The sequence below is a fragment of the Stegostoma tigrinum genome, chromosome 20 (assembly GCF_030684315.1).
Source record: "Stegostoma tigrinum isolate sSteTig4 chromosome 20, sSteTig4.hap1, whole genome shotgun sequence".
In the NCBI taxonomy this organism is placed as follows: Eukaryota; Metazoa; Chordata; class Chondrichthyes; order Orectolobiformes; family Stegostomatidae; genus Stegostoma; species Stegostoma tigrinum.
Window position 1 is genome coordinate 26590021 of NC_081373.1, and position 26075 is coordinate 26616095.

At 39.0% G+C, this 26075-nt stretch overlaps 1 protein-coding gene across 3 annotated transcripts in view; it reads right to left on the reverse strand.

Annotated features, from left to right (window-relative positions):
* Positions 1–26075, reverse strand: part of plpp4 (phospholipid phosphatase 4) — a 250252-nt gene that overhangs the window by 223510 nt on the left and 667 nt on the right. Inside the window, exon 1 of one of the 3 annotated variants that reach the window (XM_048550712.2) lies at positions 25701–26027. The exons of the other annotated variants lie outside the window; for them this stretch is intronic. The gene's annotated coding sequence lies outside the window, so the exon portion shown is untranslated. Of the gene's footprint in view, positions 1–25700; positions 26028–26075 lie in introns of those variants that run through there. 3 annotated transcript variants of the gene reach the window in all.

The window sequence follows — 26075 nt, forward strand, 5'->3', positions numbered from 1 at the left end:
AGACGGGATCAAGACTCTGTGATACTTTGAAACATGTGACAGTTAAGTCAAACTGTTTTGCAACTCCCCTGATTAAAATCAATAGTAAAAAAAAATTGGGAGAATGTAAAATGAGCTGTCAGTTCCTTAAAGAGCATAATTTAGTTGCATAAAATCAATAAGCTTATGCATGCAATAACATAAGAAGTGTGTGCAAGTGTGGTTTGTTTTAAATTTAAAAAGGTATTCCTTTCCAGTTTGGAAACAAGAAATGGATGAGACAGCATAACATACTGCGAGGTCAAGTTTAATACTATCCATTCTGAAGGGTCACTGGACTTGGGACATCACCTTTGTTTTCTCTTCACAGACTTGCTGGCTTTCTCCAGAAATTTCTGTTTTTGTATGTTTCAGATCTCCACCATCTGCAGTTCTTTGTTTTATATTAACACGATGCTTATTTGGCTCTGTTCTGAAGCTTTTCAGTTTGCAGCGGTATAGTCACAAATTCAATGGGTAGTTTATTGGGCTGCCATGTTGATTAATTTTGAGTATAATATTAATTTCCAGTGTCTACACAACTTCAGTTTGCTATTTTATCCAGTTGGTTTTATGTCTGTGAATTTCTTTCCCCCTTCCTGACATATTTGACCTTCTACCATTGTAACTGGTGCTGTCTACCTTTGCTTTACTTCCTCAGGTTGATTTAGCTCTTCTGCATTGCGGCACTGTTGGAGTTTTGGTACAGGGGGAGGAGGATACATGGCAGTTAGATATATGGTCAGCCAACCGCAGAAAAGGTTCAGAGGCAGTCATGGGCGCTGCGGGGTTCTGTGGTGGACTGTTTTAGTGCTGTGGAATTTTATCCCATGTATTACACAAACAGTAAAGACCCTCTCATCTTAGGCTCTTTATCCCCTACATAATGCCCATGGCCCCTCATACACTCCATGCCGAGCTATGGCACCTGCATGCCATTCACTGATTGTATAGAGCAAATTAACTCTATAGAGTTAAAAAACGCTTTCAAAGAGAGTCGTTCTTAACTTTCAACTTTAAAACTCCTTTCACTTCAAAGCAGTAGGTGTCAATTGTCCAGAAAAAGATCAGTGGTTTACAGTATCAGGCCACAATGGGACAAACAGTTCCATAGCACACCCACTTTATTCAGCTAAATTGACCACTCATAAACATCACAGTTACTTGCATTTACAATGGAATGGAGACACCAAGTGATTGGTGAAACTCCCCTGTAGCATCCTCACTCCCAGCCCACCATCCATTCAACCATCATCCAGCTGCCTCTCTCAACATGTGCCCATTTTGCGGAGTTCAGGTGAGGCACAGAGCTGAACTCCTCTCCCCCAAATGAAGTCCAAAAGGACTAACTCTGGGTGCTGTAGTTCCCACACTCACCACGCTCTTGGGTTGGCTCTGGCACAGCCCTGACGGCCCACAACAGCGTGTGGTCAGTCTAATTCAACCCAGCAAAGGGGCAAAGGTCAAAAGTGGCAGACTCACTGACCCCATGCACTGAGTGACAGCACCAATCATTCCCCTGGTCAAACTCTCCAAGGGGCGGCTGGTGCCAGCAGATAAAGTGGTGCTGCTTTCTGAACATGTCACTGCATGGTCTGCTCACCATGTTACAGCAGACTAATGTGACACCACTTGAAAATCACTGGTCATTATTGTTCATAGCATCAATAGCAGAAATGAAATAATTTGAAACCTGTGTAAATCTACATTATGCAGTTGACAGAAGAGATCAGAGCTAGTGCTTTTCAGCTAAGCAATGATTTCACTTGGTCTAAACTGCTTCAAAACTCAAAAGGAAGTCTGGATGAGTGCTGGGATCAGCCAATGAAAATATTCTGTCATCCCGACTATAGCGCACAATACCGCAGAGGTGCTGTGAACCATGAATCCTTTGGAAGCTACCTTAACATTCATGAAAATTAAGGACGACTAGGACATTGCTATTCTTGCAATGGAGGATGGGGAATGTGGGATGCATGCTTCTGGCTGAACCAGCCCATATCATTAAACCACACTGGGGAAGTTTATAAACCTCATCCACAATGACCCCCTGACTTCACAAAAAAACCCAGTAATTTGACCCTCTTCAGTTTCCCAGCTTGGTGTTTACATTTCCAGAATGATTCCCCTCACTCTGTGAGGGTTCCTCTGCATTGGCTCTACCAGCCAGGTCTGGCCACTTTCATTCCTCATAAACTTGGACTTTTAATTCCAAGCATGGGATGCACACTCAGTTCCTGGCTCATGACTTCAAATTGGAAACAACCCCAAATTTCTAATGACCTCTGTGGCTCCTAATCTGACTTCTGACAGGTAGCTACTTGCTTTAATTCTCACAGACTCCCAAGTGGACTCTCAGTTTCTGCGAAAATACAAACAAAAAAAACAAAAAAAAACGATAAACCCAACACAGAAGGATCCCTCCTGACAATGTGTCACCATGGCAACGTAGGACACCTGAAAAGTCCCAGAGAGAGATTACATCTGCGTACTTCAAGATCAGCCTTTGTTCACCTCTTGCTTTCAACCACTTTCTTTGATCTGAGCTTGACTTGACTAATTTAACCCCCTTATGGAGGCAAACTGTAGATATCATATCTTTGGCAAGGTTCAGAAAGCGGCTTTTTATCATTAATTGTTTTCACATTGCTTACTCTAACCCCTTTAAGTGACATAGGCCAGCCATGAAACTGCAATTACTTTAGGTTTTAGTTTATCAATTTCTCAAACCCAGGTTTCTTCCATTTAAAGATACCCAAGAGAATAATATCATATTCCTAAAAGATATGAATCATGAAATTAAATTCTCATAACACAAAGGACCTAAATCTTCACTTGAACAATAATAGTGAACTGATAGATAGTAGGAACTGTCGATGCTGGTGTCAGAGGTAACACGGTGTAGAGCTGGAGGAACACAGCAGTACAGGCAGCATCAGAAGAGCAGGAAAGCTGATGTTTTGAGTCCGGACCCTTCTTTCAGAAAATTTTCTGAAGAAGGGTCCCGACCTGAAATGTCAGCTTTCCTGCTCCTCTGCTGCTGCCTGGCCTGCTGTGTTCCTCCAGCTCCACACCGTTTTATAGTGAACTGATGTCTTGTTTTTCATGGGTTGTATTTGTTTGATCTCAACAACATCAGTGCAGAGAACTACACAAACCTTAAATCATCTCAAATGATAGTTGAGCTTCACCACAAACTAACACACTTAATTCAAAATCATTTAAAGCAATATAGTGCAGGTTTTCTTTCAACATTTAATGTGTAATTTAGTAATTCAAATGAAGTGCCTTTTAAGTTGTCACAAGAAAACAGCACTATGGAATTTGATCTTTCCTATTTAAAATATGGCACAGGAATCAGTTGCCATGTTCACTGAGCATTATTCTTAGAGTGTAAATCATTCACAGAACTTTGAAATAGTGTTTCCATTAACTTTCAAGATCCAATTTCTGTATGAATTATACATGAAACACAGATTGCATTTGGGCCAGAACTAAAAGCTAGAATTAAAATGCAGCTTCAACAACCTAGAAAGTCAGCACTGTTTGTAACCAATATTCAAAGATGGAATAAGTGAGTCCTGCAGCACAACTTGCTGATGTGAAGTCTACCACACAGGGATCTAATTGATCTTATACAAAAAGCTGGTCTAAGTTGACATAAACAACTGGAAACTGTGAAGCAGAATGAAACCTATGTAGAGTCTATTCAGTTTTCATTTGTTACTGATGATGCTTTGCTTTTATTTTGCATGAATGACAGAACCAACTAACAATATTCAATCAATGACTAAAATCTTGTGGCTAAGAAGGCTCGTCCTTATCTTAGTTCTTCTGTGCTTTTGGAGGATACTGCATCACAAATATTCAGCTCTCCTGGGTTGTTAAATGTTGCTGCAGAGATTAAGACTTTACTAGAGTCTGATTTTTCCCATCCATCTTCCTGACATTCTTGAAAGAATCGTACAGTTCCATCATGTTCAGTAACACTGGCAGTACCTGATTATTAACAGCTTAGCTCAGGACAGAAGTGAAGTTGAACAAATTGTGTGTGGAGATTGCAGGTAAACCTTGCATCAGGTTATCATTTCCACTTTGTTCATTAATTCTGGGGGCAGTTACATAAAACAGTGACATTTTTAACCCAACCTCCACTATGACTGCAATTGTTTTCTTGCTTTTGGAAGCCCTCTTCAATTTGGATTTTTGGAAGAAACAGAAAAACAGACTCAGCCGAGCTGCAACAGAATCACTTCCTGCCTACCTGCCATTAGCCTCGTGCCTGCGCAGTACTTCACCCCCTCAGTGGTCGAGAATGCCCTCGAATGTGAATCCCACATTTCTTGCAACTCATCCCTCAAACCACCTCCCCGCAATATCAACCAAAACAGAATCTCCCTTGTCCTCATGTACCACCCCACCAACCTCCGGATCCAATGCATCATCCTCCGACATTTCCGCCATCTGCAATCTGACCCCAGCACCAAAGACATTTTTCCCTCCCCATCCTTATCTGCCTTCCAGAGGGAGCACTCTCTCCGAGACTCCCTTGTCTGCTCCACACTCCCCTCCCGTCCCACCACACCTGGCACTTTTACCTGCAACCGCAGGAAGTTCTACACCTGCCCCTACACCTCCCCCCTCACCGCCATCCCCCAGACCCCAAAAGACCTTCCACATCAAGCAGATGTTCACCTGCACATCTGCTAATGTGGTATACTGTATCCACTGTTCCAGATGTGGACACTTCTACATCAAGGAAACCAAGCAGAGGCTTGGGGATTGCTTTGCAGAACACCTCCACTTGGTTCGCACCAAACAACTGCACCTCCCAGTCGCGAACCATTTCAACTCTCCCTCCCATTCCTCAGACAATACGTCCATTCTTGACCTCCTGCAGTGCCACAATGATGCCACCCGAAGGTTGCAGGAACAGCAACTCGTATTCCGCTTGGGAACCCTGCAGCCCAATGGTCTCAAAGTAGACTTCACAAGTTTCAAAATCTCCCTTCACCCTACCCCATCCCAAAACCAGCCCAGCTTGTCCCTGCCTCCCTAACCTGTCCTTCCTCCCACCTATCCCCTCCTCCCACCTCAAGCCCCACCCCCATCTCCTACCTACTAACCTCATCTCACACCCTTGACCTGTCCGTCCTCCCTGGTCTGACCTATCCCCTCCCTAACTCCCCACCTTCACTCACCTTTACTGGCTCCATTCCCGCCTCTTTGGCCGGTTTGCCTCCTCTCCACCTATCTTCTCCTCTATCCATCTTCTATCCGCCTCCCCCTCTCTCCCTATTTATTTCAGAACCCCCTTCCCCTCCCCCATTTCTGAAGAAGGGTCTAGGCCCAAAATGTCAGCCTTCCTCCTCCTCTGATGCTGTTTGGCCTGCTGTATCCATCCAGCTCGACACCTTGTTTTCTCCCCCCAACTCACACGGGAGGCTACGTTTGAATGGGGTTACATGATGGAAAGTGACTCGCAGCCAAACTCATTCACAGGCACAATATTGCAGTGTAATATAGCCCTGATATTTAAGGACTCTGGATCAGTCATGGAGCCATTGACCTTTTGGATCACACTTGGCTGATCTTACTGGAAAAATACATGTGTTAAAACAATGTGCAAATTGGACAGCAAATTCAAGGGTTTAAAAGGCACAAATGATATCCTGAACGTCCACCATCACCCAACAATCTTTAAGAACTTATGGAACAGGTATATTATTGCCCATTAAACTTGCCACCAAAAGTTACATTATGTAAAGATGGGCACAAGTTTTATTTTGCATGATATGATAATTGTGAACACAGTACTGATCAAGTGCTTTGGGCCAGAAATTCAACAATTTTGACTTGAAATCTCATTTCTTCAAGTGGTAAATTGTTTTTAAGAGACTTTTTAAATGCCAAACTTTATATTTTGTTTTCCTCTGTCTCCTTCTGTCCCCCATAATCCAATATTTCTTATTTTATCTATCTTTCTATCCTTGATGTGACCGTAATTCACTCTTCTCCTCACTCATTCCTGAAATCTTAAATTTGTTCAGTTGATACCCCAATGACCTAAAGTCTCAGAAGCTCTGTGGTCCTTGTTGTTCAAATACTTATAAGCTGAAAGTTGCTGGAAAGAGGCATGTAGCTATATATATCATAAAGGCTCCACTCCAGAACAATATGGTCCATTACTTGACCTTGAGTATGCAAATAAGCTTTTCAACGCACAGCCTCCAAATCCTACGGCAGCAATCTGACAACATGGAGAAAAACAAATTGCTGGGAAAACGCAACAGGTCTGGCAGTAACTTTGGAGAGAAACCAGAGACAATGTTTCAGGTCCAGTGACTCTTCTCCATTTCACTAAAGGTTACTGGGCACAAAATTTTGGCTCTCTACAGATGCTGCCAGACCTACTGAGTTTTCCCCAACAATTCCTGTTTTTGTTTCTGATTTCCAGCACCTGCAATTTTGCTTCTGTTTTGTTTAATCTAAAAATATTCCGTTATGCAAGAGGCTTAAATAACCATTTGATGGTCTCTGTGAATGTCCTAAATATAACTTCAATGGCACATTTTTAAGGCGAGGGGAAAGAGATTTAAAAAAAGATATGAGACTTTTTTTTTTACACAGAGGGTGGTTCACATGTGGAATGAACTTCCTGCGGAAGTGGTGAAGGTGGGTACAATTACAATGCTTAAATGACATTTGGATGGGTATATGAATAGGAAAGGTTTGGAGGGATATGGGCCTGGAGCAGGCAGGTGGAATTTGTTTAGTTTGGGATTATGTTTGGCATGGACTGGTTAGACAAAAGGGTGTGTTTCTGTGCTGTATGATAGCAGGTGGAATGTAAATTCAATTAATTCAGTTGTAGCGACCATGAAGTCATAACTTGATTGTCATATAAACCGATCCAGTTACCTGGCATCCTTCAAGGAAAGAAATCTGTCCCTACCTGGTCGGGTTGATGTGTCACCCCACTCTCACTGCAATGTGTTAGACTATTATCTGCCTAGCAAGTCACTCAGTTGGAGCAATGGTGGATTCGCAATAAAGACTGGAGTTGTCAGTAGCCCCCATACCCCATTAAAAGGAAGTGGTGCAGTATTATAAGAGGTTATCACAATTGAGACACGCATTTAGAAACAAATATGTTTGGCAAACACGTTTCCCTGAAAACAGTCACCCTTAAACCATCGTTATTTGCTTTATAAAAATTGACCTTGAATTAAATAACACACCAGCTTTAGCTTTTGTCATTTTAAAGTGATTTCTGTTATGCCTGTAACTCTTACATCAACACTTTATTTTCCCAGCTCCAATCCCCTGCGAACATCTGTAAGCAATATTAACCAAATCAGAATGAAAACTCTTCAAAATTTTATGCCCGTGCTACATTTTCACAGCATAAACAATATGGTTTATATCTTGCATTTCTCGTAATGCTTCAATAAAACGGTTAACAAATTACACAAAGCTCAACAAAATAATGTCTTCTCAGCAGTATAAGTGCAGCCGTACTAGCCAATTATTATTGCACTCTAATGCTGCACATGTTACTATCAAGATTAATCTTCAGTTTTATAGAAACTGTGCAATTTTCTAGTTTGTGGGACATTATGATGAGTAAAGTGCACATTAATGCAAGATTAGGTCAGCTGGATAAAATCATGTAAATAGGTAAAAATCTAACTTACAGTATACAGCATCCATACAATGCAATCATTTTTGGTGAGATGTGGGTAGTGAGGTAAAGAAAATATATTTTTCTCCAAGATGGTCTGAGAGTCTGACAATGACCTGCAGGATGTAAGGATCCGAGGGGCGAATCAGTACCCCTGTGGGCTGGAGGGAGGAGGGTACCACAGGAACAAGCAGCACAGCTGGAACTTTCAGGGTTCAGCAGCAGGAGGGTAGTATCTCATTCCTGGATACTCTGCTGCAGGAATTCTGAATGCTTGAACAGGCAGGAAAGGCATGTGGCTTTTCACATGCAAGGCATACACCCTCACTGACTTCCCCAGCCTTGCACATCACTCCTCAGACCACTGCACTTTGCAGGTGAACACAGTACATCTCTGTCTGTGTCTCAGTTTATTCTCTCATTCCCATCTACTGCCCACCACTGACACTCACCCTTATCATATTTCAATGCTACATCCACCCTGCAGTGCCACTCCACCAAATTTGCCCCTCCATTCTTTCAAAGTATTCCATAAATCATACTTTCGAACCACTTCTTTTCTCTCCCCCAAAGAGCAAAGAGTGACCAGGGGAAATTCAGAGAACTGTGGGTGGTATTCCGGTCACAAGCACAAAGGTAGAAACACTCTGGGTAAGCCAGCTGCCACCGCAGAACCTACCCACACAACAAAGTTAAAATAAAGCCCAAGCTTAAACAAACCTACCCACCAGGAGCGAAACTGATATCTTTTTTGCTTCCACAAACTGGATAATTACGGATTAGATACACTTATTTATTCAGGAGGATTTCAAACTTTGTGATGCTTTCTGTGATGTTTGCACTCAGTTTCCTATAGATCAAATTTTTTTTCTTGTAATATTCCTGTCTTTCCCTAGATTGTGCCAAAAAAAGGGGAAGACACATGATGGTATTTTGCTGACAGTGTACTGAATAATGCAAGATGCAAATCCCCAAAAGTCTCCACCTCATCAACTGGCGAGATGGTTCTGAAATAGAGCCTGTATATTCAGTAGTTCTTCACCACTGGCCAGTAATGGCTAAGTTTCGTAACGATCATAGAATTCCTACAGTATGGAATAGGCCATTGACTCATCGCATCCACACCGACCCTTTGAACAGCATCCCAGCCAGACCCACTCCCACCCATCCCTGTAACCTTGCATGGGGTTTTTAACCATGCATGATCCACCTAAACTGCATATCTTTGGGCGGTGGAAGGAAGAGAATGTGCAAACTCCACCCAGACGGTCACCCGAGACTGAAATTAAACCTGAGTCCCTGGTACTGTGAGGTGGCAGTGCTAATCATGATTATATATATGACCACATAGTTTATGTGATTGACAAGGCACGGTCAGACTTTTTTTAACATATCGAACAGGGCGATATCGTTCATGAGGCAGGCAGGGATAATGGGGACAATGCAGGCTGAGTCAGAGATTCTAGACAATCTGGCTGTTGCCATATATTGGGGCTGAAGCTAGCAAAAGTCCTCCAAAAGTATTATATACACACACCAATGACCAAATGATTCAGATGCAGTGGGGCCAAGGCACATGGGGAAGCGAATTGTCCAGCTAGGGGTGCTGGAATTCCAGAGTTGTGATAAATGTGATGATGATTAAAAATAAAATGCCACAATTGTGAGTGTAAATAACTGCATTTAAAATGAAATCAGGTCCATGAAGCAGGCCAATCAATACCATAGAAGTTCTAGGAGAGATAATTGCCCAGGCAGAATTGGCTGACTAGTAAATCATGAATTTGTGGAGGTTCTACTGGGTCCAAACTAGACACTGGCTGGAAAATTAGTATATTGTCTAACAATTTAAAAACTGTTAGAACAAATACAATTAGGAAGGTGATGGTCTCATGTATTTGTCATGGAGTTAGTAATCCAGAAGAACAGGTTCTGGTGATGTGAGTTTGAATTCCACCATTTGAATTAAATTAACAAAAAATTAGCCTAATGGAGATCATGTAACCATTGTTGAATGTGATACAAAAACCCATTTAGTTCGCAAATATTATTTAGGGAAGGAAATCTACCGTTCTTACCTGGTCTGGCCTATGTGTGACTCCAGACCAACAGCAATGCAGTTGACTTTTAACCACCCTGAGTGATTTGAGATGATCAATGCCCAATCTCACGAACGAATAAAAAAAAGGAATAGTTAAAATCTTAAGAAGAACAAGTTTTTAATTCAAACGTCAGATCATGCAAGATCAAAGTACAAAAGGTAGAAAAATAACAGGACCTCTTTGGAATTTAGAATCAAGGAACTTCACGTGTCAGTAAATTAGTGTATTGGAGATTACAAGTTCATCATTAAAGTACACAAAGTTGTAAAGGAAAATGGCAAAAGAAAATAATTTCCTAAATTATTTTCAGGACTGGGTAGATTAAAATAAAAAAGAGTAAATTGGTGTCGCAATTGGCTGAAATTTGACTCTTTGACTTCAAGAAAGGTGCCACACTCAGCAGTCTTTACATCCTCAGGAACAGAAAATGTATTGATATCAGAAGATGTTGCAGCGAATCAGGGACGTACAGGCAGAGACAAAGATCATATACAGAATGTAAGATATTATCAGTACAGATGGCAAACATACATCTCTCGTAAACCTACAGTCAGAGGTAGCTCTTGGAGAAATGGAAACGTCTCAAGATAATCGGCTAGTTGTTAGTCTTTAATAGGAAATAGGTAACAGTTAAATCACTCAGAAGTGATATTTTCCCAGGTCTGCATGAAGACCACCTCAGACCAGACTGCCAAATTTAATTTGGAATCTGGCTGGGTACCTGGGACATTTTATTTTTGAAAAAGTTGGCACAATGTGCAATCATAGGTACAAACAAAAGAGGATTAAAATCACATGTTGTCATTGGTTTGAACAAACAACCATAAACTTCATGATACAAAATTATAAAACAATCTACAATAGATACATGTACAGCTAATATTCTAACATCCATAATTGTCTTGAGGCAAACATGGGTAGATGACTGCGATCAGCCACCCTACACAGCTCATCAAATAGCAAATATAAATAAAAAAATTCCCGCAGATTTCTGAGCAATTTGGAAACCGCATTCCAGACTTATTCTTAGGCAGGCCTCCAGCTTTTCAGCTCTAGCAAGCTTCATCAAACTGGTACTGCTCCTGTTTCCATCAGGCACACCAGCCCACCCAACTCTAAATCTCGCTCAGTTGAATTCTAGGCTCCTAAAATCCCTTCTGAATTCCAATAGCACAGAACTATCCAGGTTCAATTCCCTTTGCAGAAATCTGGTTACATCCTGAAAATTGGTTTTGTCTGCATTCCTCTAACGTACCGTCTTCTTCTCCAAGTGCCTATAACCTTTGAACTGCTCTTCAGTAACACTTGAACTTTGTTGAATTACCTGTTGAAAATGCTGCAACAAATCTCACCCAGGTAAATTAGAATGTAGCCAGCTAACAACCACTGGAACACCCAGTTCCCTGAATGTTACAATTCACACATGGCTGGCTCCTACTCAGACAAAGTACGCACAAAGCAAAGAGGAATTAATCATAATATCAAAATATCAAGAGCCTTCCAGTGAGTTCAGTGGTCTGGAATTGCTCAATCAATTCAAGAGGATAGAAAACGATAAGAGTTTGCACAATTTACAATCGGTAACAGCAAGAACCTTTTATTGATGTTAACATTTACATCAAGACATTGGGAAAGGCTAAGGAATAAACTTGATTGAGTTAAAAGGGAATTTGTTATTGTCAAACATTACTCATGAAGACTAAGATATATCATTTATACACTACCACAGCAAAGACAGTGAGAAAGTCAGAGGAATGAATCTATTCAAGTCATGATGCTCCTGACAACATATGTGGTGGAATGTAATTGGCCAATGAGCAATTTACTGACTGCAACACTTGGTTGAGGCCAACTCTTTGCACTGGAAAGACCAACGAGTTTCAGGCAGTTCAAACAGCATCTTTCACTGAGTTGATGGTCTTCTAAGTGCAGTTGATGTTTGTGTGTTTTGCTGTGCGTCCCAGGGAACAAACCATAGAGCACAGAGTCCTGTATCACAGAGCTGCTTGGGATGAACCTTGACAAAAATCACTGCATTGCTCTCCAGGTTTCTGCACAAAGGCACATTCTAGAAGGAGACATGCAATGATCTCCTCACCACTGTAACCATCTTGACAACAGTTTGTGGTGGCACAGAGTCTGGGCATGCATGAAGGACCAGATGGGCAGCGTCCTTCTCACCATAGCCAAGCTTTGCCTGGGTGCTTGCTGGAAGGATATGGAAATGAGGCATTCATCCTACATACTTAACTTAAGAGGAAGCAACTCCTAGTACACACTGTCCCTTTCCATGCTGGTTTCAGTCTCTCGACTGCTGTCATCTCTCGGTGATGCTGAATGCACTAGGGTCTTCACCTCACCATGTGAGTTCTACAGTCTGATTGGCTACATAGGCTATTTGATGACATTACTGTGTTGGACACCAAAGATCACCGCAGCTGCCATTTGAATGAGCTTAGCATTGGGAAGGTAGAATCCATGTCACAGATTGTTACATCTTTGTGTGCAGCTTTCCTGAAGATTAATGGTGAACACCATCAATTCCAGTGATGACCACAAAATTCAGTCTACTAACAAAATAATCAGCCTTAATTCTGACGTGGGAAGAACTTTACTACTGCAACTTCTATTCCCTCTGACACTGTATGGCAAAACAAAATCCCAACAAACAACCACTGCAGACGGCACATAAAAATAACTGCAAGTGAGATCAAAATCAACCACTTAAGTGCTGCCTTACTGATGCTACAAATAATAACACTAAAAATAGACTTAAATTCTTAAATTTGCATTAGCATTTCTTTGGAAAGGTCTAAAGAGGAAGCTTACTGCTGGGATAAGTATTCGCTAGGCATGTACTTACCATTGCTCTCATTTCATCTGCCTCCATTTGGTTTGCCAGCCAACATTATATGATTAATCTATTTATAAACCAATTCATTCTAGTTGCACTAAGGTTCTTGGTAATTAAAAGTAAAAATATTGCAGAAAAGGTGACATTTACTCCCAAACAACCCACAAAAAACAATAAGTTATATGCGTGCCAATGTCTACTCATGGCCGTACTCCATGGACATTCTCTTGTTCAAAATCATCAGGATACAAATTCATGCGCACTTTTTGCAAATGCACCTTTCAGCCTACAGTTTCTTTTCAGAGAAGAAACTAATTTAAATAATAGGCTCATTCATTATATAATAATGAACATAATCATACATCACATAATTGTTTACACAATTATTATCTAAGGCCACACAAAATTAAATTCATGTAAAGTTTGAACCAAACTTCTTGATCAATGCATCAGTTACAAAAAAGAAATTAGTTTATGTTTTGAAAATTCCAGGTAATTCATGAATAACAATGGAAATAATTCACTGACATCAACCTAATTAGTTGATCAGTTCTGATCTAACATCTATTTTAATTCAGGCAAGTTGAACTGAATTGTTGGCATTACTTAAATCTAATTATCACCTGAATGTAAATACACAATAGCGACAATTTTTCTGTACAATATGTTCATCATAGTATTTATTAGATTTAGAATGCCACTACTCTAAAACTGAATCTGAACTCTACTTAAGATATCAATTGGCTCTGTTGTGACATTGCTTACATTTACCTTCTGAGAACCAAATTCAATAAAGGCAGTTCAGAGTCCAAAGCCTGTCATCTTATGACTGACAGGTTAAGTGTAGAACTAAAAATTTCAGGGACAGTGCATTAGTCACAGTAAGGCTATGGGTGCTAGTCTGGCAAGTGTTCCATTTAGGCAGCGTCTCATTGAGAGGGAAGGACATAAGTCAAAGCACTTGAATGAGTCCAAGGATATAAATGAGTAGAAGAGGAAGCATTCTCAGACAGCCTCAGAGAAACAGGGTAAACTTACAGTACTTAAGAAGGCTGGGGTTCTGAGTTGTCCGCTCAGTATGAACAGTTAACATGAATATCAAATATACATGACAATCTGATTCATCCATGGACCAATTGTGTATGGCTTGTGATGTTATATGGTTAGTCAAATAGGTCAAACTTTGAAGACACAAATAAGATTTTCTATACTTTTAGTCAATCTCTTAAGCCTTAGTTGTGAAATTGAGTCTTTATGCTAAATTTCAACGGAGTTAGGTTAATACTACAATCTCTAATTATGAAATAATTTTAATATCTTCAATTTTAAGCAATTTGTACCTTCTGACCTTTCCTTTCTTGATTTTTTTGGATGCATGGGTATGAATGTGTGTCATGAACCATTCCTTGGGTTTTGAATCCAGCAATAATCTGTCCATTGGTTTAATTTTAAAGCATTTGCAGTTGGTTGTTCTAAATAGGACATCATAATTTGGACTGCGAGAAAACACACCACTGTGTTTTTAGCAGGGAAAGAAAATAGGAATAAAATACTGTAAGCCAGCCTCTGTTATCAACTGAAGAGGACAAAGGAAAGCAATTATCTACCTCTCTCTCTAGCGCATGATACCATCCTTAACTTCATTATTCACCATGGGTGATGCATCTTTCTCATTGGGTAACTCTTTGTTGAGCTTTAGTAAATGTTTGCATAAGGTTTGCCATTGCATTTCTTCTGTCCTCCTTCTTAGATGTAGTTTCCAGTTCACTGTAAAACCAGCACAACAGTCTTAGCCCCAGGATGAGTCTAGATTACAGGACAGGTGTGAAGACAAAGTGATCACTATGAGTGAGGCAAAAAGGGAATATGTAGGGAAAAGACACTATGACTTGGAAGGGGGAAAGAAGGAAAGGAGACGTAATTGACATCCATCATCTGATCCCTGAAGTCATTATGTCATGCAACTTTACATACTGTTAGCAATTAATTGTCCTCCTGACTTGAATTTCTGACATTTTGTTAGTCTTGATTGTGACAAAAATCAGAATTTCTGTCTTTGACTTGATATAGTTTCACACAGATGACATTTAAAACAAAAACCATTCCTTTGTTAAATAGAAAGCTTCAAGACAGGAACAAATCTTTTGATGGGAATCAATTATGATTAAGGTCCTTTGATCCAGGAATTACGTTTTGTAAGGATATAACTGTTGCATGATATTTTAATGCCAGACAATTTCTCCTTCGTTTTTCCTTAGCATTTCATATAATCATTTACAACTCATTGCGGTGTTAATCACAATCAATTGACAATATCCTCTTTGCAAAAAAGGTCTTTATGCTGCATCAATTTTCAGAGATCATCAGATTTAGTATATAATCTTACAAAAATTACTTAGCGAAGGCAGAACTACATAATGTTCAATTGCAACTTAAGGTTCATGTATTCCACATCAACACCTCCTCACACGTCCGTAAAACAGCTAATACTTCCAAATATTTGATTAATTTCAATAGAAAACTGCTCCATTCTAAAACATTTTTAAAATTTTTCAGGCTTGGCTCAATGTTTATATTCTTATGCCTAAGTGATAAGGTTGTATTCTCTATGTCTCACAATGAAACCTCAATGACACAATCTAGGCTTCCACTTCAGTGTAGCACAAAATTGCTGGCTTCTGTATGACACCTTAAATCAAGATCTTATTTGAAAGGATTTTCTGATGAAGGGTCTAGGCCCGAAACGTCAGCTTTCCTGCTCCTAAGATGGTCCTTGGCCTGCTGTGTTCATCCAGCTCCACACCTTTTTATCTCAGATTCTCCAGCATCTGTAGTTCCTATTATCCCTGTTTGAACTCACACAGGAATATTAAAAGATATCCTGGCACTATTATTAAAAGAACAAGGTTGTTAAATATTTATCCAATCCCCTTTTGAAAATGATTAGCAAATCTGACTCCATCACTCTACTGCAATCTTGATCATAATGACTCATTACAAACCCTCATCTCTACGCACAGGATCTGCTCAGTTATACTATCGCTTCCTAATTTTGAGGAGAGCTATGAAATCCCCATTCAAATTTGTTTGTTCCAAGGAAAACAGCTTTGATTCTCTCCATGTAATTGAAATGCTGAGCCCTGGCAGCATTCCAGTAAAGTTCCTTCACATCTTCTCCAAGGCATCACTTTTTCCCACAATTTGACACAATATTCCAGCTAAGGCCAAAACTAATAGTTTAGAAAGTTTTAGCATGGTTTCCCTGCTTTGTATCCCCTCCCTCTGTTTATGAAGCCAAGGGTCATGCAGAACCTCATTTAAAAAATCATCGATTTGCCATCTTCAAAGATTTATCTGTACACTAACCCAAGTCTGCACTCTTTCACCTCCTATAAAACTGTTGTTTAATTTATGGCATCTCTCCTTAGCCTCCTAAAAGATGCATCATTTACACAGTTCTCCATGTTAATTTACCTTTTGCCTGCAAACTGTGAATTTCACCACTGGATCCTCCTTGTTGTTTTACTACATTTGAGTTTTGTCCCATTGCAAACTCTAAGCTGATTTTAAGCTTGAATTCTCAAGTCCAAATCATTAATACGAATCAAAGGGAACACTAATACTGACCTTTATGGCAGGTTTTGTAAGGGAGGGGTGGTGGAGTGGAAATACTGCTGTGTTTTCCTTCATTGTGAGAAGGAACATTTCAGTCTTATAACCAGTTTTGTAGCTGCCTTGCCATTGTTTCTTTAATGCCACGGACACCTATCTTGGTAATAATTTGTTCCATGGTATTTAACAAAGTGCCTTTTGAAAGTTCACATCCCAACTGCTCTGGCTTCATTAACCCCGTAACTTCTTCAAAGAACTCAAACAAATTAGTCAAACATGATTTGTTCCAACTGTCATTTATTAACCCTTATCTTTCGAAGTGGCAATTATTTTTGATCTTCAAATTATTATTTCATAATTTTTATGGCCAACAGTGGACTGACTGGTCGACCATTGCCATGGTTAAGCCTGCTCTCTGGATTTTCGAACAGGTGTTAAACATTTGTAACCTACCAGTTTTCTGGCATTACTTGTACCTCATGAAGAATCAAAGACAGTGGCCAGAACCTTTGTTATCTCCACCCTTAGTTCTCAAGGCCACTCTCCTGTGCCCACAAGCCCCAAATAGGAGGATTTTTTGTCAAAGCTTTGAGTAATGCCAACATTTTGTGTACCTTCCATGAATCTATTTTTATCACATCCAATTTTCCAACTCTCTCTTTTATTGTTATGTTGACTATTTTTTCCATTTGCTCATGGGATGTAGGCTTCACTGGCTAAGCTAGGGTTTAAAGCCCATCCTCTGGTTGTCCTTGAGAAGATGGTGGTGAACTGTCTTCTTGAATGATTGCAGAACTTTTGCTGTAGTTAGATCCACAACTGCACTAAAGGTTCTTGGAACTTCATTAAATGTGCTGAATTCTTCTTATTGAAATCCGGCCTGCCCTCTGCTTCCTGCTGGTTGACCTGTTGATTCATAATTGGTCCCACCCTTCCTTTGACTCCCTCTTCGTTATTTCTATGCAAACAAAATGTTTGCTGGCAGTCCATTCTCACCTACTCTCATTTCTGCCCAATCAACGTGTGTAGATACTTTTTAATCAATTTATTCATAGATGTTGTTTTCCACTTCTGGATCAAGTGGGATTTGAGATTCAGGTCTCATTTTCCAGATGTATGGGTATCACCACTGTGCTGTAATAACTCTTGCTGGCTGCTGAGTATGTAAACTGACTGCTGTAGTTCCTCAAAATACAATGACATTTCAAATGTACCTCAATGGCTGTAAAGTGCTGCTGAATATCCTGAAGTTGTTTAGGTTGATAGGTGAAAGTTATACGTTTGAGAAAAACATACAAAGATTTTATGGACAGATTCTAGTTCTTTACATGATTAATTTAGTCTCTTGTCTACATTTTCACTTCTGTAATTGCATTTTATTTTTATAAAAATATTTTTAATTAGACCAGCTTGGCTGAAAGATCCACAGTAAACGGCTTACAGTGCAACCATGGTACGCTGACAAACTAAGGAAGGGTCATTTTAGAAGGTGGAAAAACTCAGAAATCCCAACATTGCAATGACACACAGATTAGTGAAATGCAATTATTGGTTAGCGACTGCTTCTTTAAACAGCTCTAACTCAGCAAGCTCAACAGGTTTTAGCACATAGCTTTCATTATTTGGTTGAGACACTGATCATTGAAGAATAGGTCACATTCAAGGCTATGAGCAAATTGGACCATATAGGACATCCAATTTGCACGTGTTCTTGTATTTCCTGCTTGCTCTGGTGAATGCATTGATTGAATAAAAGAGATACGTTCACTTAAAACAGTGCACGGCCTAAAAGCAGCAAGAATGGGTGATAATAACTCTGAGACAATTTAAATAACATACCCAGCAGGATAGGTTAAAAATAATCAATTGCGCTTTAACAAAAAAAAACCTTGTGATGCATGAAAATGCTTGCGCGTCTGAAGATTCTCGGTAAGGAAAAGTTCTTTTATAGGAATAAAATTCATTTTCTCTCCCAGAAAATGCTCAAATACCCCCTTCATCTATCTGAAGTGAGAATTAATAGACGAATATTTTGCAAAATCCAATTCATATATAAACAAATCAGTTATCAATGGTATAGATAAAGTGGACAGCCAAAGGCTTTTTCCTAGGGTGGAGGTAGCTATTACGAGGGGGCATAGTTTTAAAGTGAGTGGAGGCAGATATATGGGAGACATCAGAAGTACTCAGAGAGTGGTCGGGGCGAGGAATACACTGCTGGAGAGGGTAGTGGAGTCGGCCTCCTTAGGGGCATTTAAGCAGCTATTAGACAGGCATGTGTATGATAGTATAAGGTAGGGGTGGAGGTTAGATAGAATTTAGGATTAGGTTAAAAGTTTGGCGCAACAGACTGGGCCGAAGGGCCTGTACTGTGCTGTGCTGTACCGTTCCATGTTCTATATTCTAAATCGGTTACAAAGAATCACAGCTAATCATGCTGCACCTGCAATGATGAGCTTTTTGCTACTTTTGAGCTAGTCAGCCAACCATTTCACTGGTGCCAGAAAGTTTATTCATTTAGCTGTGGAGAGAGTGACTGTAACAGGAAAAATTCTGAACATCAGCAAAGACAGTTTCAACTTACATGGTTTCCCCGTCCACACAAGAACATTTTGAAATACAGCACAAACAAAAGTTTGGCCAGAAATTGCTGCAAACAAAAAATAATGGCACATTAACAGCACTTGTCATAATTAAACTGTAATTATTGAACAAATTCCCATGAAGGTGGTACACCATGAGTCTTAATCATCCAGCAGTTCTTGGAGAACAAAATGTTAGCCTGGACAACTACAAAAATTGGAAACACATTGTGCTCATTAGCTTCCCCATTGAGATTACTTGTTTTTGAAATTAAACATGTGTCATGAAATGGTTGGGTTTGCATTGTTGGTATGAATGAATCTAAAGCATTCACGATCACTGATTCATGCTGTTAGGACCCTGTTCATTTTGAGATTTGTCAGACAAGGTGCAAGGACCTTGAAAGGCAACATGAAACTGTATCCCCTCATCAGCAGGCTATGAATTGTTCCAACAAGTTTTTAAGACTTTTCATCCATCTCGACAGTATTTTTGCGCCCATTTTGCTATCTATTCTCTCAATAACTTTTTTTATATTCATTCACAAGACATGGATGTCACTGGCCAGGCCAGCATTTATTATGTATCCCTAAGCACCCAAAAGACAATTGAGAGTCAACCACATTAGGTCTGGAGTCACATGTCGGTCAGACCAGGTAAGGATGGCAGGTTTCATTCCCTAAAGGTTATGAACAAACCAGATAAGTTTATCCAACAATTGGCAATGGTTGCACTGCCATCATTATAATCTTAATTACAAATTTTTATTGAATCCAAATTTCATCATCTGCCACGGTGAGATTTAAATCTGGCTCCCAAGACTTTACCTGCTAACACCACTAGGCCATTGCCTCCTCGAATATCAAAATATTTGACACTCAAAAATGCAATACGTTTCTCTTGGCAAATAATTCTAGGACATTCTTATTATTTTTAATCAATCTGTTCAGACGGTTTTGACACATCTCCAGAGCACAAAGGACAATCTCTGACGTACTAGTTTATTGGACACAATACCCCAAACATTTGAAGAGTTTTGAACACAGTAAGAGAAGAACCTGGAACTTAGATTACTTGGCCATGGGAACATTCCTTGGATATTGCTTGCAAGTAATTTGAGTAACATGATGCATTAAATGCTTGGGAGGAAAATGGTGACTGAGAAACAATGGTTCCCAAAGCTTTTCATCATTGCAGTTTTTCTCATGTTTTTTTTAAGTTTGTTGTAAACCAATTGAGAGAAATTGCTTGCTATGATCTGTGAATAACTCTACTGGCATTGTACCAGGGGAGTGCTACTCAAGGGTTGGAGCTAGATTCTGTGAAACATGTGCACCTAGAAATTTCTAGATGCAATTCAACCATGTATAGGCCAGACTGCTTATTCTGTCCGTCAAAAGGTCATGAAAATTTTCATATTTAAAACAAATTGCTTAGCCTTTACTCATTAACTTTATCACCAAACACAACTGGTTTTGATAACCTCTTCTTCTGGTTTTCAATTTTAATATTGCTCTGAAATGTTCATTTCCGTATCTTTATATTTCTCATTCTTTCTCCATGACTTGTATTTATCTCATTCCCTTATCTACTGTTTCTTTCATTATTCATATCGTGATGTTTATTCATATCCTGATGTAATATATTGTAAGTGTGGGATTTTGGTCTTTTAGTAAGCCACTGGTGGGTTTTCTATGTGCCTAAAATATGTATTTCTGTACCTTTGGTGATTTCTTTTAAAACAATTTTGAGGCCTGGCTTATGAGTCAATATGTTCTGTGTTTCACTAATACACTTCTGTTTTGTTTGATTGTTTTGTGACCAGCAAGTTAAATAATGTGGCCTCAAGTTTGTTAGAGAATTCTGGATTGTGTTTGTTTTAAAAGAAAACTTCAACAGAAAGAAACATGCAGAGTTTAGTCAGGACAACCTTTAATTTAAAAAAAACATTGAGTGGGGTAGTCCTGTGAAGTCCTTCAAAAGAAGATGGCTGTATATGCCTGCACTCCTGAAGTAGTGAACTAGGTTACCTTAAAGTGAAGGGGTAGTGTTGGTCCAGGAGCAGAAATGTTGAGATAAAACCCTGAAGAGGTTACCCAAACAAAGTGTAAGATAGCTTCTTCCTGGAGTTGTCTGCAGTTCCAGCCTAAAATTTGAGGCTATGAATGATGAAAATGTAGTAAGATGTTACATACAGGGTCCTCTTGAGGTGCAAGGGTAGTGCCCTACCCCTGGACCAAGAAGCCCAGCTTCAAGTCCACTTCATCCAGATGTGTGTAATGAAATAATTGAACAGCTGGAATAGAAAAAGAAAGGAACAGGAACTCTGTTGAGAGCATTATACAAACGGTGTTTTGGATATTATTAAAAAAAAGTTTCTTCCGATTTATAAAAGGAGCATTTTGGGATTAATAAAATTATATTTTAACTATGTGTTTAAAAAAATTGAAATTGAGTCATAAGTAAATGGTTTGGTTTATTCTATATTATATTTATTTCTTTCACAACATCACACTTTATTATTAAAACAAAAATCAGAGCATTGTGTGCCTATGTTTCAGCAAGGATCTGCTTTGTTAAAATTGAAACAAATCAAAATTAAGTCGATCATGCCAGCTCCTGTCTGGGATCTGACTTGTCTGGTGATAACTCCAGCTGGGATCATAACATTATCTTTGATGGTTAAAGAGATAGACCAATGGGCATAACATTCTTGAAATCCCAGATAAAATATAAAATGGCACCAGTATTACCGATGATCCAGTACTTTATACTGAAAATATTCAGTGATCTGAATGGTGATAGAAAAAGATTACCTAAGCATCATTCAGCCAGACACATTTTGCAGAACTATCTGGTCCTATACATGTCAAATGTTTTGGTAAAATAACATAAGGTGGTAAAACCATTTTAGTATACAACAACATTTTTACATTTAATCTTTTAAAAATTTATATTCAGTTTCCCAGGAAATAAATGTTCTAAGCAGAATGTTAAAATACACATCAGAAGATTAGCACAGATGCAAAAGCATAAAGTTTGATACAACATTCTTAAATCAATCTTCATTTGCTATTCTCCTCGTTAAGTAATTTCATCTAATTTGTAATACACTTCCAATATTAACACGTGATGCCATGAATTAATGATCAGACCAAGTGTACACTTCCTTTAAATTGGCTTTAATGATTAAAAAAAATGTAAATAAAAGGAGAACGATTCTTGCATTGGATATTAGAAATCTACCACGAGTAAGTATAGCTTTTAAATTTTAAAGTTATTTCACAAATAGTTTACTAATGAATTGGAGCTGAAACAATTTAGCACAGTTGCCTGTTTGACATGCTGTACAATGCGTCCCTGCCTTCAAAACATTCCACTCAACCAAATCCTGTTAATTTGAAGTTGCTGAATTTAAAGTTTAAAATATGCAAAAATGCACTGCACTGATTTATTCAAATTGCTATATTTAAACCACTTTATAATTTACATTATTATGAACAAAAGCAGGATCATACTGCATGAAAAATTTCTCACAAACATGAAAATTACATTTTCTATTTTGAAATCTTTTTTCTTTACTTTTTACATTGAATGTTCCATCACTATTTGATGTGCCATGATACACAGCCATTCTTAATATTAAAAGACTGCCATTGCACCTTTATGGTGCATTGCATTTTCCTGTGCTTCACTGACCATAGCAAAGCACTATTCAGTATACTTGGGCAAATGGTCGAATGTCAAGGAGCTATTCCTGCCTTTTGAGAAAGCAGTGACTTAAATAGGGTTGAATTCTCTTCTGAAAACACGAAATAATCAATGTCAAGTTGAAAAAGATCAATTCTATATATGTCTTTTCTTCTCTTAACAATTAAGGTCATTTGCAAAGTATATTGAGAAAAACCTCTGCAAATAATGCAAAATGTGTATTCCTTGTAAATCTTTGGCCTATTTATTTGTTGGCACCTTAGTTCATATCTTTGTATAGAATGCCCTCCTTCTCTGATGGTTCACTCATTTGAACTATGGTCCTATGCTTGGATGATACAAACCCTACCCAAATCCCTGAGAAAAGTATCAGCTAGGGTGTAGGATTTTAACATTTGTGTTAAATGCAACAAATAAGTAAATATGAATGATGATTTAACATGAATTGGAAAATTGAATATCAAATCTAATTATAAAAGTGAGAATTACAAATCTTAATTTTAAGCAATGAATGTTTGAATCATGTTAAATATTGGGAATTTTAACAAGATATTTCATTGCTGGCTAACTTGTGTTTATGACTTGTGCTTGCTTCAATCTGGACAAATAGGAATGGGGCCCGGGGGGGAAAAAAATGTTGGAAACTATGTTTACCACTGTCAAAGGTATTGAAATGTTGCTTTTCCAGAACTTTGGAGTAGAGTACATTTTGCCAGCAATATTACAACTGGCACGGATATGAATTTATGTCTAAAATTCTGAAAGCACTGCGCTTCACTTAAGATCTTAAAGATCTGTAGTGTACTTTGAGGGGTGTTAAATTAAACTTCTACAAGGATGATAAAAATAACTATAAATCAATAATTAATTTTCTGCAACTAGTAATCAACTTCCAGCAAATAGTAAATCTCCACCTCAACTTGCATTCTCACAGCTACCGGACATCCCATCCAAGCCAATGTCCTTAAGTGTGATGACTCTTATGAAGGAAATAAAATGCCACCATTAATTTAAGCACACAAGGTTCTATAAAGCCAATGAGATAATTATCAGGCACTTATAACTGGCCCAAGTTTATCTTTGTATAAGTGCATTGGTTTTAAATAGATTGAAGTTAGGCCCAATCATAGTAATAATAGTTGAGAGATGAAGATTGACAGGTCACTAGAAGAGCACCCCTGCACCCAGGGCTGAAGATAAATCCTTACTTTACTGTTCCTTATGAAAGCTGACACCATCAACAATGCAGCCCTCTGTTGGAACTGTACTGAAGTGTCAGCCAAGATTATCTGCTCAAGTATGTGCAGAGAACCTTAAACTGGTGACCTCTGACTTAAAGATAAGAATGTTATTACTGAACCATGGGTGGCCCTAAAACCTACTAAGTGATTCAGTACCTCACCATCAAACTACATTTGTTTATTCTGGGATTATACAAAGGTATAGTTGCCAGATGCAAACTGATTTCCAACTACTACAGATTTTATTTATATCAATAAAGTTGACTATTTTTTTCACTCATTTATGCAACTCAAGTAACTATTTATTACAAGCATGCAAATAAAAGTGGCACTCAGGGTCAATGTTTTGAGTACTTACGCATTCTCTTCTGCAAGTGTACTTATTTTACAAAGGATCTGTTTCAGTCAAACAAACCTTTTGAGATTATAGTAACATATTAACAGAATCATAATGCAGTAATGTAGAACTATACTCTATTGTTGAGGCCATTTTGAAATGAAAGACAATATTCAGCAGTACCTATACAAAGTTTTAAGTTTTTTGGTATGCTGAAGCATAAAGATACATCTTAATTTTCTCCCATGAAGCTGACAAACCCCTGGTTTCAAGTTACACATAATTAAGTACATAAATAGGTGAGGACATTAAGGTTTTGTGATATGTAAAAGTATTTTTCTGGAATAAATATTGTTAACAGTCAGAATACTTTACAGGTTGCAAAGGGTAGTAGGAAACAAAACAGTTAATGTGAGAAAATATATGGGTATGGTGTTGAAGCAATTGAATCTAATGCTAAAGTGCTGGTGCATACAGAAGCACTCAAATCCAGAAGATTTCAGGCCGGGATGGTGCGCTGAAGGACAAAGATGCATTTTGAGCTGGCGGCATGTCATGTTCAAGCACCCAAAACTAACGTGGAAAGGTGGCGCAGTGTGCCAAGGCACACAAACCTCATGTGAAAGGGTGGCGCAGCAATATGAAGCGCGTACAACCAAAAGGTCAAACAGTTGTGCCGCATGCTAAAGCGGCCAGATCTAAGCGAGAGCGGCGTGCTGAGGGTCTGATGCTCAGGTGAAGTTTTCAAATCGACAAGGGGTGGCAATGTACTGAAAGCCTCAAATATATAAATTAGCTTTCATATTTCACTGTATAGAATACCCCACGCCAGTAACAGATTATCCCCAATAGGAGGCACCACACCAGCATTAAAGTACATTTTTCATGTCCTCATACAATCGTTTTCCTTCTGTAAATCAGGGCACTGTGTACTTACTTTCCTGGGAGACGCTTCACGGCGACATTGGACATCTGCAAACTGCAGCTGCACTAATTGAATTCTACCTTCTACCTGCTGAGGGAATAGCACTGCTAACCGTTAAACGCATTAGATGAATAATTTGCTGAAACACAAAAGACGAAGTGCAAATAAAAACACCCATTCCAGTCGAGACAATTCCCCACTCAAGGAGTTCGAAATTAGTTTAACTGAACGGTTTGGGCAGAACAAAAATGAAAACATTTTACTTTGCAGGCAATTTGCATGAATAATGAAACTAATTGTCTTTATTTAATTTCGTATTTAGTTTGATTGAATTTCGGTTGTTGATCAACAGATGTGCTGCAGCACGCATCACACTTACCGGCAGACCACAAATTACACCCTCCAACGGTGTCAACGGAACACATTAATCACACTGAGGAAAGCCTCGCTCCTGCCCTTAGCATTCTCACACATTACAAACTTACTCAATGTCCAAGACAAACAATGACAGTTTATTTCTTTAGTGACCTGCAAGTGAATATTGCTGGAAGTCAGCTGTGCACCTGTGTAAAAGATGGTGGCTTAAAACTGACTGGGTAAACCGAAGGAATAGATATCAACACTCATACTTACCAAGTAATACGGGGCTTTAGTCAGAGAGCAACAGAATCTGGTCACCAGACAGGATCGGCTTCTGTTTCAAAATATACTTCTTTTTAAGAAGAAATGTATGCCACTGGAGCTAAAGGAAATGCAAACCAGGACGCGTAGATTCCTTCAGCACGCTTTGAATAACTGCAGCTGTTATAGCCTGTCTCGCAGTTTTATAGGGGCACGGGGTGGTGAAGGATATCCTGCAGTAGACACTGACTCACTTCCAGCCGTGGATTTTAAACTGGTTACTCTTCAAGGTGCAGGCATAGTGTGGGAAAGGACGAGGAAGGTGCAGAATGTGTGACTAAAGAGATTCCTAAGAAATGATGCAGGAAGAGGGGAAGGAGGAAGGGA